The sequence below is a fragment of the Anomaloglossus baeobatrachus genome, chromosome 2 (genome assembly GCF_048569485.1).
Source record: "Anomaloglossus baeobatrachus isolate aAnoBae1 chromosome 2, aAnoBae1.hap1, whole genome shotgun sequence".
NCBI lineage: Eukaryota > Metazoa > Chordata > Amphibia > Anura > Aromobatidae > Anomaloglossus > Anomaloglossus baeobatrachus.
The window spans coordinates 714,112,904-714,125,131 of NC_134354.1; the positions used below are offsets into that span (position 1 = coordinate 714,112,904).

Genomic DNA, 12,228 nt, shown 5'->3' on the forward strand with positions numbered 1-12,228 from the left:
ACTGCCAGGCACAAGCAGCAAAGGAAAAGTGGACCATTGCCAGGTGCAAGTAGAAGAAGGGGTTCGAGAAGCACCACATCAGAGGGGTACACTGACAGTCACTACAAGAGAGAGGCGTGCTGCCAGGTGCAGTAGGAGAGGGGTAAGGGGCACGCTACCAGGCACACGTAGCAAAGGGGCAGTGTGGGGCGCTGTCAGGCACTGCAGCAGAGTGGCAGACTGCCAGGTGCGACAGCAGAGAGGCTCATTGCCAGGCACAGTAGCAGAGGGGCACATTGCCAGGTTCAGCAGACAGGTGAAATAGCAAAGAGGTGAGGGGCATGCTGCCAGGCACTGCGGCAGAGTGGTGTGCTGCTAGGTGCCACAGCAGAGAGGCATGCTGCCTGGTGCAGTAGCAGAGGGGCATGTTGTCAGGTGCAGTAGCAGAGAGACGTGCTGCCAGTTGCCAGACCAGAGTGAAGGGGTGAGGGGAATGCTAACAATGAGGAAAAAGGAAGAATTTCTCCGCTCACCTGCTGTTCCGACTGCTGCTCCTAACGGGTGCTTGGGATCCACCGGTAAGTCCTGACCGGTAAGGTACGCCAAGGAAAAAGAAAATTGAGGATCCAGGACGATTTTTCTTATTTAGGTAAAAACATCAAGGCTTTATTTGAAAAGGTTAAAAATAGTAACAATGTGAAGACCTAGATAATGATAACAAAAAAGGGGGGGCTTAACGCGTTTCGGACTTCATTTTTAAAAACATGCGGAGTCCTTAATCATAAGTCAAGAAAAATCGTGCTGGATCCTCAATTTTCTTTTTCCTTGGTGAGGGGAATGCTGCCTGGCGCAAATAGCGCAGGGGCGAGGGATGCCCTACCATACGCAAGTAGCAGAGGGGCGAGGGACACAATGCAATGCGTAGTAGCAAAGGGGTAAGGGGTACAATGCCAGGCACAGTAGCAGAGGGGAAGAGTAACAATGCCAGGTGCAGCAGCAGGGGCGCAAGGAGCATAACGCCAGGGACAGTATCAGAGGAGCAAGGGGAAAATGTCAGCCGCTGTAGCAAAGGGGCACAATGACAGGAGCTGTAATCAGGGCCGGACTAGCCATCTAGCAACTCTGGCAAATGCCAGCAGATACAGAGCCAGCTCCAGGTTTTTCTGGGCCTTGGGGCAAAGATTCTCAGTGGGTGGGCCCCTTTAACAGATACCACGATTCATGATTACAATATAGAGGTACCTAGGGGTTCAGCTCAGGGGGGGGGGTGAAACATCAGAGTGGGCCCCTAACCAGGTAACCATGATTACTACAGTAGCGCAGCCTAATAGTGGGTATAGTGGATCCTCAGCAGATGGCACTGATATTACCACTGTATGATGACTATATAGTGGTAGATATCAGTGCTGCAGGACATACAAGAGATCACAGTGCAGTTATAGATGGTGACTTACAGCTGATGTTCTTCGGATGGAATTGTTCTCTTTTCCCATCTTTTCCATCTGGTCCGGGGCAGGTATTGTAACCTACTCGTTGCTGGATTGGGGGTTCAGATCCTCTGGTTCATCACGGGGTGGCCTGGCCCGGTTCCGTTGCCCCGAGGTGTACAGAATGGAGGATTGGACAGTGGTAGGGAGGCAGGATGGAGTACGGGGGTGGTATTGACGGTTAGGAAAGTTGATCGTGAAGGTACACGGCCAGGGATGGGGGCCGCCACTGCAAGGTCTCTCACCGGGGCAGATGTTGGGTGCAGCCGGGATGGTGTCACTCCCCACAGGCGGAGCAGGGTTACCACGGGGAAGTGATAGAGGTAATGGTAGTCCCCGTTGGCCCCGCAGCACTGGGGGGCGGCACCTGTAAAGGAGAAGCAGAGATAGGGGCTGCGGTTCCAGGTCTTTTATTCAAAAGTCGTTCAGGCGCTGCCCCAGAGTACCGATCTCTGCCACGATGGGCTCCAGCTGATTCCGGATAGTCGACGGTCACCGCCGGTGTCCGTGAAAGTCTTTTAGTGAAGTGTCCCTCATTTGCTGTCCAGAACCCGGGCTGAGCCTCCTGCTCCAAGCCACGGGCCCACGAAGAGAGAGGAACACTAACTCCAGTTGTCATTGCTAGATGTTATCCCAAGTTATGCCCAGGAAGGTTATGCTGTAAGTGTGTTGGTTGCGCCTACTTCTACTCCATGTGGTGCCCGCCCCCAATAGTTGTCCTAGCGAATGGGAAAGTCCCATGCTTCGTGATGGCTAACTATCCTGTCTGTCCTAATCCTAGTCTATTATTTGCAGTATAGAAGACAGATTTCAACATAGAAAATTATTCATATCACTGCAAATTTTTTTGTATGTATGCCCATTTAACAACCTTAGGGCAAATTTTGATTGGTATGATCTCTCACCAGATTTCGCAATACAGAATGTATACATTATGAAATAAATCTCTTGGACCTGGTGAGGCTAATGTACTTGGTTTGAAAATCTTTGTCAGAATGGTGGCATAATTCTGATATTAAGATTAGAATTTTATGTCCAACTAGAACTGAACTCATGAAATGCTCATTTTAATATCAACTTGGAAAACTTTAAAAAAAGATTATACAGTCAATCTAACATTGATTTTCAAAGTAAACTTACCAGCCTTACCAGTTCTAAAGGGCGCTTTACACGTAGCGACATCGCTAGCAATGTCGCTCGAGAAAGCACCCGCCCCCGTCTTTTGTGCTCTCACGGGCAAATCGCTGCCTGTGGCGCACAATATCGCTACTACCCGTCACACAGACTTGCCTTCCTAGCGACGTCGCTGTGGCCGGCAAACAGCCTCTTTTCTAAGGGGGCGGTTCGTGCGGCGTCACAACGACGTCACACGGCAGGCGTCCAATAGAAGCGGAGGGGCGGAGAGCAGCTGCATGAAAGTCACGCCCACCTTGTTGCCGGAGGACGCAGGTACAGTGTTCTTCGTCGTTCCTGGGGTGTCACACGTAGCGATGTGTGCTGCCTTAGGAACGACGAACAACATGCGTCCAGAACGAGCAACGATATTTTGGAAATGGACGATGTGTCAACAATCAACGATTTGGTAAGTATTTTGCATCGTTAGCGGTCGCTCGTACGTGTCACACGCAACGATGTCGCTAACGAGGCCGGATGTGCGTCACAAATGCCGTGACCCCAACGACATCTCGTTAGCGATGTCGTTGCGTGTAACGGGGCCTTTAGAGCTCTAATTAATAATATCGTTTTTTATTGTGAAATCTAGTGACGGATCTCTTTTAAAACGAAATTTTACTTCTGAAGCCAACTTTATTGTAATTTGTAACTTTTCTTTTTCTTCTGCAACTTTTTGGGATTTTCGTCTTTACCGGTTGTACATTTTAATTGGAAACAAGATCAGATAGAAGTTGTTGTCTTTGCTCATTTCTGCACTCTAATCCCTATCTAGTTTAATGACAGATGCGCCTCAAACCTAAACTAAATGAGATATTTACTTGGAATGTGGTATATATCTGTGTTGTGGCTTTCTAGGTGTATACACCAGGAGGGACCCCTAATATATTCTTCTGTAATTATGTTCATGTTGCTTAGTGGATGTGCTTGACTAGAAGCCTGTTTAATCTTTTCACATCACAGAGATTTTAAGTGTCTTCTCCTTGCCCTATTTCCGTCAGCTATAGTTTAGACTGACATGTACATGCTGTAAAGTGTGAAGAGAGCTGAAAGATAAAAGGAATGTTTTCTAGAGGTCTTAAAAATTATCTCCTGGCAATATTTTTTCTTTTAACTTTTTTTTTTATCAATTCTTAAATATTTCTTCTTCTGTGCAATGCAATCACTCTTCGCCTAAAAACGAATCTAAGCAGCATCTTGTATTGAATTCACATTATGATTAGTATTATAATTGCTCTTAAATGAAACTAATTGATAACTTAACTAATTATAATGAACAATGCTTTAAAGCAGGGGTCTCAAACTGGGCTGGGTATAATTGCTGCACATAGAAAAAAAATAATTATAGGGGGGGGGCATTCTTTGCAGGACAAAGTGACATTTTTATTGGTACCATTTTTTATACTCTTTTGGATCATTATTTTTGAACATTTTTTGCTTCTTTATTATAACAAACGTGCACTTTTTTTGTTTAAATACATATATATATACAGTACAGACCAAAAGTTTGGACACACCTTCTCATTCAAAGAGTTTTCTTTATTTTCATGACTCTGAAAATTGTAGATTCACATTGAAGGCATCAAAACTATGAATTAACACATGTGGAATGAAATACTTAACAAAAAAGTGTGAAACAACTGAAAATATGTCTTATATTCTAGGTTCTTCAAAGTAGCCACCTTTTGCTTTCATTACTGCTTTGCACACTCTTGGCATTCTCTTGATGAGCTTCGACAGGTAGTCTCCGGAAATGGTCTTCCTACAGTCTTGAAGGAGTTCCCAGAGATGCTTAGCACTTATTGGCCCTTTTGCCTTCACTCTGCGGTCCAGCTCACCCCAAACCATCTCGATTGGGTTCAGTTCTGGTGACTGTGGAGGCCAGGTCATCTGGTGTAGCACCTCATCACTCTCCTTCTTAGTCAAATAGCTCTTACACAGCCTGGAGGTGTGTTTGGGGCCATTATCTTGTTGAAAAATAAATGATGGGGTCGAGGGGTCTATGTGCCAGCAGTCTGCAAGAAGCAGGTAAGAGAATACCAATGGAACTCGAGTATAAGCTGAGGGGGGCTTTTTCAACATAAAAATATGCTGATATGTCAAGGGGGCCATATTCCACCCGCCCATTCGAATGGATTGCCATGATAATCGTGGGTCTGCTGAAGACCCTCCTGCTTAACATGATGGATCTTCTGTGAAAGCCCGTGTTTAGCTAACCACAGCATCCCCAAAAAAAACAATTATGGAATTGCAATTTTTTTGCTATTTTGATGCAGTTGGAATTTTTTTCCCGCTTTCAGCGCATTACATGAGAAAATGAATGATGTCATTTCAAACTACAACTGCAAAAACAAGCCCTGTAATGGTTATGTGGACAGAAAAATTAAAACGTTATGGCTTTTGCAAGAAGGGGAATTAAAAAGTGTAAAATAAAAATAAAAATATAAAATAGCCCGGTCATGAAGGGTTAAAAAAAAAAAATTCACTGGTGGGAATGAGTATATTCTTTTTTTCTTTTCATTTAAATTTTTCTTTTTATTAATGCCTTCACTTGTGGCTTTTGCTGCAAAACTGCAGATAACCCACATCGAACACCACTGTGTTGTGTATTTATTGCTGATTTAACCCAGCCAGTCATATTTATTGGAAATCTCTGCCATAAACCCACATTACTTACACAGGCAAAGTTGACATGCTGTGGATTGAAATCTCTCCAAAACAGGTCATTTTGGATAAAATCAGCATGTGCATGACATTTTGAAGAATCACAACTGCTTTGCAAGAAGTGTATTACAAAAGAACACACATGTGGCCTCCTTCTGGTGAGTGGGGACCTGTGGGAATTTCACAGCATATGTCACTGCTGACTCCCCTTGCAGATTTGCTGTGGTTTCATTATGACTCATTAGAGTTAGGGTCCATCCGTATTGAGGTGCTCCTTAATGTTGTTGAGGTGAGACTACAATGAGTTTCTTAAGGTCTGACTGCCGTGTTCAAATTATAATGTCATGTGTGCACTTCGAGAATAAAATAACGGACTACGAGTCAGTTATGACTTTCTCTCATGACCGATGCCAATGAATTCTACTCATTTATTTTTCTTACAAAGCCTTTATAGTTCTAGAGGAGTAAAGGGTGTAGACAAAATATAGTCCAATCAAATATCGCAGGGTGGACTCATGACATATAGAAATTTGCATAGTCTCTGCTGGATTGGTCAGTCCATACGTTGAGAATTCTCCTTTGTGTTCATCATCTTGGGCGTTGGCCAGGATGTAGGAGGAATCTTTAAAGTTTCATATACCAATAATTTTGTATTTAAGGAAAATCACTGAATATATATATATGTATATACTGTATATATGTGTTAGTAAAAAACAAAAGAATTCATATGTGTGTTAGGTTACATCAACTAAACTACATACCTGAGTCTATGAAATGGCTGAATTAAGTATTTCAGTTTACTGAATTCTTACCCTCAACAGTCCCCCCTAAAGACTTATTTCTGCCATTTCCGAATACTAAGGGTACTATGTTCCCTTAGGAAGAGAGGAAGAAAATATCTGTTGAGAGAACCTGCCTGACTGAACGTTGAGGCATGGGCGGAGAGGGGAAAGGGTTTTCTTCACCTGTTTGAGACCAAGGACTCCTAGGCGAGTCCTCACCCTTTGTAGTTGGACTTTCCCATGTCTCAAGGTTCTCTAAGTCCTCTCTTCTACCTGTTTTGGCAATGGTGTTCTGTGACTGTACAGGTCTTTTGAAAAGGATAAATATGAGCAGGATGCTCAGTGCAGCTCTGGTGGGTTGACCCCTCTGCAATGCGAGGCGTGAATCCTTGTTGTCCTGACTTCAAGCTTCATCTAAATTTCTGTGGTTGGGAGAAACTGGATCAGCTCATCAGACTCATAGCTCTTTCTCTTCTAGTCTTGACTCATTGCTCTCTCTCGCTTGTCCTTTTAGGATCAATCAGTCACCTGGCTGAAGACCATATGCTACTAGCTCTGATTTAAGATCTGAAATTGGAGAATACACCTGTTTATTACACTATTTAGTCAATCATATAAAAAAATGTGCATGCCTTTGCTAAATCAAAAAATATCTTACATAAAGACCTGTTTATTACGAAAAGAAAACAAAACATACATTTGGTTCACAATTTGCCAGTTTCCACCTTTCTATAAAATATACACTTTTTTGTAAACCCATTTTTTAAATACCACCTTCATCATGTGCTTTTCAGCAATAACATTGTTTTCTGCACTGGAAAGCCTCTGACCAAACCTGGAAAGAGATTTACACAACACGCACACAACGTGCATAAAACCTGCTCATGGTATACATCTATAATCAGTCTGCAGTCTCTGAAATGGGTAGAGCAGGTGCAGGGTGTGTTTCTGTGGACTCTTTACAGTTTTTTCTCACATTGTTTTAGGCACGTGTCTTACAAGACTGGGGGAGTCTGTCCATCTGAGTACTGAACCCTGGTGTCACTGAAGCACACTCTGATAACTGTCTTTCCCAGATTTTAGTCCATAGATTACCTGGGCCATCAATGAGAAGAGATCTCATGGCAGAGAACGCTTACCACACTTTATCCACAGACCTTCTTCAGTCAGCTGGCTCCTTGCATCTCAAACTCCATTCCTTGTTGAACCGTTTGTTCCTGTAGGGATATAAGAACACAAGGAGTGACAGGTGTCATGGACATGACAGGTACCACCAAAGTGGAGGTCCATATTGGTAAAAGACTCTCAACTCTAGGCCTGTTCACTACTTCTTTGTCGGCTACACCTGTGCAAGCATCTTCTCTGACTCCATCACTATCAGCTCAGGTCTAGACTTTATCTTCAGTATACCTGGCTCATTTGACAAAAGGAAATATCTACAACCTACATACACATTTAACCATCTTACCCACTCCTGTTCTACCCATCTAGAGAGGGCATCAATACGTCACTGCCCCCTGTACTGATAGGAGGGGAGGGAGTGGTTCAAATTTTGATTACCTCATGTTGTGTAAACCATAGCATATCCAGTGTAGAATCGACCAACATCTTGTTCCATCTATGAAAACAAAAAAACTAAAAATATGCATTAGATCATTCTTATAACTTTAACTCTGACCATGATACAGTTAGTGGTCATCAATACTTCACATAACTGAAAATACTAAATGAATCAATAACATAGGACAAGATTTTTCTGCTTCAGTTAATAGATATGCTTCATAGTAATCCAGTAAATATGACTTGCAGGGGAAGGGCCAGCTTCTGAACTTGTCTAATATGTCTGCTGCACCCTCTACTGCTGGAAAATATAATCGATGACGATGACTTCCCCCCCTTTTTTTTGTGTACCAATCTGGCAAAGTTCATAGTTTTTATGCTGCTATTCTCTAAAAGGAAAAAAAATACAGCAAGCAATAAATTACTATAAAAGTCAATTAAAACAAACAATGGATATAACCCATACACTGCTGGGGAATTTTGAAACCTTATGAGAGACAACAAGATTTGTATATACTGTATCTATAAAAGAAAGAAAAAACAATTAATAAAATACTGGCAGTCTGTATGCAGAGTCACAAAATAAAAATATATTGTCCAAATAAATCACCATAATAACAAAACAACAAAAAAAACTAATTTGCATATCTCAAGAAATCTAATTTTCCCTGCAAAGTTAATTTAAGCATTCGGGTATGAGCAAGAATTTTGTTTTTTGAAATTCTGAACTTAAAGGGTTAATTGAACTTACTTCACTAGATGGGAGGGGTGACATTCCATTCTCATTCCCTCTATTTTAAACTTCAGGCAGCCTTTTAACGTCCCGCTCTTCGGATGTATTGTTTAATTCTTTTATAAATGGATATTATACCTTCTGACATCATTGGGGTAAGTCTTTTAAGATTTTTAGATTAGCTAACACGGTACAAAGATATGTATTTATCTGCCTTTATTCTTTTTTTAAGATATAATGCTGCTGGACTTTTAAAATACCAATTGTTTTATTTGGGCAGTTACATCTTTCTATTTACCAATTCTTTAAAAGTTTCACTTATTTATCTCTGACTTATTTTCAAGTCCCAGAGAGATAGGAGACTATGGGAGTACAAACTTATGATGACCTTTGACACATTCAGAGCAGGAATGAATGTGTCTCATGGATTCATGTCTTTTTACATCAGTTAAAAGATGTGCTCCTCTGACCATCCGAGCGTGTCACTACCCGGACCAGACCCTTATCAAAGGACAATAAAACTTTCACAATGAACTGCTGCAAAATTTATGGTCACACAAGTTTGCCCCCCTGCCATAGTGATAGTTCTGTTTTATATAACTTGGTTGTTGTTTTTTTTTTTTACTGCCCCATTCTATGTCCTGTTGTGTAAAAATATGTGACTCTTCAGATTTTGTGTTATACCATGGCTGATGAAGAGACCTGAGTAGTCTCGAAAGCTTGCAATTATTACCATCTTTTCAGTTAGCCATTAAAAGGTATCAACCACTGAGGACTTGATTTCTTTTAAACAATTTTTTTTTATCTCTGACTTGCATTTATTGGATAGCTGAGTAAGCAAATATATTATTTTATACTTATTCAATTGTGTTAGTCATGTATACCAGAGAACACCTCTTCTCCCCCCCCCTAAGAAAGAGACATTTTTTTTAAGTGGATGGGGTTTAAACTTTGAAACAAAGAACCATTGAGAGGGGCCTGGCAAAGCTGGGTGTATACAGGGAGTGTCTACATTATTATGCATTTATACATTCTGCTGTTGGCTACTATTCTATAAACTCCTACAATTATGCATGTTGGGTCCACACATCAGGGATTCAAAGTAACAAATTATGTACTTGTAAACTCTCAATTCTCACCAGGCTAAAAGAATCCCAAAAATCTTCCAATTATCAAAAAGTGCTTTAAGATAGAAAACCCAATACAATTACATGTAAATTCAACAATCGGTCAATTTTTTTTTTTGATCTCTGAAACTCCTCAGGAGCTGCCAAGCTCCCACCCTTCCAGATGTGAGGGCAGTGACGCTGCCTGTCTTTGCTTCAGCTTGTTTGTTAGAATTATCCCTGTTACGAGTAGTTTTTAGAACTAAACCAAGGAGTGATCACTCCACAATCTCATCATAGATTCTTTACACTAACCATGTCCATTGTACTGGGCTGCAACTTTTTCTCCCGGAGGTACCCACAACTGTACATAACTTCTTACAATCCTTCAGCTCATGCAGGAAAAAACAATTTCTTCTTGAACAGAGTATACATAGTGCTTTAATTCGACTGGCCAGCTCCAATCAGAATCCTTTCCCACCAAAACTGCGCATGGGAAGATGTTCGAATTGACATCCAACGCATCTTTCTCCGTACGTCCCTTTCCTCCAACTTCCAATGCAACAATGGCGCGTGTGTTAATACACATGGGAATATGCTGATTCTAACACTATCATTCACCTGAACTCTCTCCCACCTTCCAGCTGTGTAGGGAGGACACTCCTATGATGTCCAACGAATAGATACTATATTCCCTTCTCCATGCGTTCCAATCCTTACGGCTTTGAACATGGCACTGGATGTGGTAAGTAAACACACGGGATTACGCCAGTTCCCTTCTCTTCTCTGTTCCAAATTCCAAACAAACTGTCACAGCTGCAAACTGTTAGCCCACTTAGTCTCCCTCACTAGCCCAGTGGCCCCCCTTCTCCTGTTCTTAATTAGTCACAGCTGTCAGTCCGCTGCGGCTGTAGGCACCGCTACCCCCTGCTTCTGCTACTAAAAATTCCTCTCTCACTGTAGTAGCCCCCTACTTCCCCTGTACTTGCAGCAGCTCCGTAACACACGAGCAGTCAGATCTTATTTAGTGACCTACACCCAGCACTCAGGGATTAGGGTCCTTCTCTTCTCAAGGCCACCGGCGAGTGACAGTCACACCGTTAGGTCTTTGGTGCTCTCCCTTTCTCCAGACTAGTGACCAACCCCCCTTTCACGAAGCGTCTCTTGAGCCACAGGCAGAACAACACATACAATGTATATGAAGCTTACCGTGGACTGATGAGGGCGATCAATCCTCTTTATCGAGCGACCCTTGGTTACTTGTGGAGTAGCCCCCGCGTCTGGAAATTGAAAGATCTCATTCTTTCGGTGCCCCACGATAAATAGGCACCAGCCGTTGAGATGAGACTACAATGGGTCTCTTAAGGTCTGACTGCCGTGTAGAAATTATAATGTCATGTGTGCACTTCGATAATAAAATAACGGACTACGAGTAAGTTATGACTTTCTCTCATGACCGATGCCAGTGAATTCTACTCATTTATTTTTCTTATATATATATATATATATACATGTGTGTGTTAGTAAAAAACAAAAGCATTCATAAATATGTGTGTTAGGTTACATCAACTAAACTACATACCTGAGTCTATGAAATGGCTGAGTTAAGTATTCCAGTTTACTCAATTCTTACCCTCAACAATGTAATTGGATAATAATAATATTAGCAAATACCTCCAATTAGAAATGTAATATAGTTCTTCTGATATAGCCATGTCTCTTACTTCATGTGTAGGACATTGTAGCTTAGGTATCCATGGTTTCAACGATAAGCAACTAACTGTCGCTATATGAGTGAACGTAACCATGGATAACTAAGATGCAATGCAATGCCCTGCACATGAGGTAAGAGACATGGCTATATCAGGAGAACTATACTACATTTCTAATTGGAGGTAATTGATAATATTATTATTATAATAATGCCTAATTTATATTTGGATAGGATCTTGGAGTTGGAAATACTCTTTTAAGCCACTTCTTGATGACCATCTTTGCAGTGCTCCATGGTATATCTAATGCCTTGGAAATGTTTTTATTTTTGTACCCTTCTACTGACTGATAACGTTTAACATTGATATCCTTTTGTTGTGTTGTCAGCTGTTTACTGACTATGGATTTAGCTGTAAAATACAATTAAGAAAGTGTCATGAAATTCACACTAAAGCAGATAAAGTAATATAGGGTTAATAAGAATCACTGGAAATGATGGCAGCTATGCATTGACTATTATGTAGCATGAGTTTAAATGTAATAGGCTTATTCTGAACAAAACCACATCCCCAATTATAACAGGGTGTCCACACTTATACAACCACAATATTTTTGTTTTGTTATTCTTATTATCCCTTTCAAAATGATTTCAGTTTGTTTGTCAATGGATTTGTAGAGAATATGGGTGACATTAAAGGTGTGTGGGCTCTACAATGTGTGAACGTACTGTTAGGGTATACAGACTGAAAATACACAAACAATATGTTACGTCTGAACATCATACTTTGTCACATTTCCAAGGAATTTTTTGCTCAAATTAATTTAGATATGAGCAAAACATTTTCATGTTGTTATGAACACTCAATCATAGAATAGATATTAGAATATACTTAATATTAAAAAAGGAAATCTTATATATAATACATAAACTTGACATCCAAATCTGCGGTCTGGCAATGTGTGATTGCTTTGAGTGTGTTATTGAATATCAATGTGTTTGTTTTGTGGAGAGCAGAAGACCCAGAGTATGTTCT

The 12,228-nt window shown here is 41.2% G+C and overlaps 1 long non-coding RNA gene across 1 annotated transcript; it reads right to left on the minus strand.

The window, feature by feature from the left end:
- Positions 1-4,294: 4,294 nt before the first annotated feature.
- LOC142290631 (uncharacterized) lies at positions 4,295-7,719 on the minus strand. Its single transcript, XR_012750355.1, has 3 exons — positions 7,643-7,719; positions 7,222-7,299; positions 4,295-6,649 (listed from the first exon to the last, which is right to left on the minus strand). It is a non-coding gene; the product is annotated as an uncharacterized LOC142290631 (long non-coding RNA).
- Positions 7,720-12,228: the final 4,509 nt, after the last annotated feature.